The 1,999-nt window shown below is 48.4% G+C and overlaps 1 pseudogene across 1 annotated transcript; it reads left to right on the top strand.

Moving 5' to 3' along the window:
* Positions 1 to 262: 262 nt before the first annotated feature.
* Positions 263 to 1,240, top strand: LOC309800549 (L-lactate dehydrogenase B chain-like; annotated as a pseudogene). Its single transcript has one exon. The product of its transcript is annotated as an L-lactate dehydrogenase B chain-like (transcript).
* Positions 1,241 to 1,999: the final 759 nt, after the last annotated feature.

Below are 1,999 nucleotides of genomic sequence, written 5' to 3'. Positions count from 1 at the left end.
GGCAGGCAGGCCCCACACTCCCTGTGAATGCTGGGGTCAGTGGCTCCCCTATGGAACTGGTGTGCGGCAATGGCCCTCATGTGCTACACTCTGGAGAACAGCCTTATGGAGATCACACATCTCATGAAGGCCTAGCTGTCCCTATGGACTTGGATACGTGAACAGGATGAACAGAAAGAGAGGAGGCTGGACACATGGCTGACCTTGTATCCTTTGCACGGCCATTACAACTGTCCCCAAAGCCTTCTCTCTCCTGTGCACAATGGCATCTCTGAAGGAAAAACTGATTGCGCTGGTCGCAGAAGAGAGGCAACAGCCCCAAATAATAAAATCATTGTAGTGGGTATTGGACATGTAGGTATGGCATGTGACATCAGCATTCTGGGAAAGTCCCTGGCTGATGAACTTGCCCTTGTGGATGCTTGCAAAGATAAACTCAAAATAGAAATGATCTGCAGCATGGGGACTTCTTTCTTCAGACACCAAATTTGTGGCTGATACAGTTTACTCTGTGATTGCCAATTCAGAGATCGTGAGGGTAGCTGCAAGTGTGCACCAGTGAGAAGGAGAGAGGCATCTTAATCTGCCGCAGAGGAATGCTGTCTTCAAATTCATTGTTCCTCAGATCATCAAGTACAGTCCTGATTGCATCATAATTGTGGTTTCCAGCCCAGTGGATATTCTCACATATGTTACCTGGAAAGTGGATTACTTAAGCACCGCGTGATTGAAAGTGGGTGTCAAATGTGGATTCTGATAGGTTTCACTATTTTATGGCTGAAAACTTGGCATTCATGCCGGCAGCTGTCATGGATGGATTTGGAGAGAACATGGCAACTCAAGTGTGGCTGTTTGGAGTATATGTGGCCAGCGTTTCTCTCCGGGAACTGAGTCCAGAAATGGGAAAGAACAACAATAGTGAAAATTGGAAGGAAGAGTACAAGACCATGGTGGAAAGTGCGTGTGAAATCACCAAGCTAAAAGGATAACCAGCTGGTCTATTGGATGAAATGTGACTGATCTCATTGAATCCATGGTTAAGAATCTATCCAGGATTCAACCAGTGTCAACAATGGTGAAGGGGATGCACGACATTGAGAATGAAGTCTTCCGGAGCTGTTCATATATCCTTAATGCTTGGGGGTTAACCAGTGTTATTAACCAGAAGCTGAAGGCTGATAAGTTTGCTCAACTCAAGAAAAGTACAGATACCCCGTGGGACATCCAGAATGACCTATAAGACCTGTGGCTTCTGGGTTCTAGGCTGTAGAAATTTTACAACTCCAGTGTGAGGGACATCCCTGGCAGTCCAGTGGTTAGGACTCTGCGCTTCCACTGCAGGGGGCACGGATTCCATCCCAGCCGGGAAACTAAGACCCCACATGCTGCACGGAGGGGCCAAAAAACAAACAAACAAACAACAACAGCAAGAAAAACTCCAATGTGATTAACCATGATCCTTTGGTTTTCATCCATGGACATGGATCACAGTTTGCTTTTCTCTTCCTAGATGTGTGAATTCAGGTTCCCAGAATCAAAGCCCATGTTTGGTTTTATGTTTGCAATAGGAGCCCTTGAACTAAGAATACTGACTATTAAAAAAAGAAAAAGAAGACATGAAGGAAGGAAGGATGGAAGGAAACAAAGAAAGGATGGAGGCTGGGGGCTTGGACAGGTCCTGATTCCAATCCTGCCTCTGCCAACCTGTGGCCATGGCTGGTGGCTTCACCTGCTTGAACTGCCGCTTCCTCGGCTGTCACACGGCAGGACAGTCCTGATACCGCTGCACAGGGGGGGTTGTGAGGACATGATGTGCAGGCACGCACAGGGTGAAGGGCCACAGCCCCGCCCTCCTCCTCTTCCAAGTCAGACACACAGTCTGGGACCTGTACCCGGAGGAGATGAGGCTGTGACGACGGCCTTGGGCACCTGGTGACTGAAAGCTCTCCCGGGCCCTGGGTGCGTGGCTGCCACAGCAAATGCTCTCAGGCATATAACA

Source organism: Mesoplodon mirus (genome assembly GCF_964341445.2).
Source record: "Mesoplodon mirus genome assembly, chromosome: 3".
Lineage (NCBI taxonomy): Eukaryota > Metazoa > Chordata > Mammalia > Artiodactyla > Ziphiidae > Mesoplodon > Mesoplodon mirus.
Note: the sequence above shows the minus strand (reverse complement) of the source record. Positions and strands in the feature narration are given on the sequence as shown.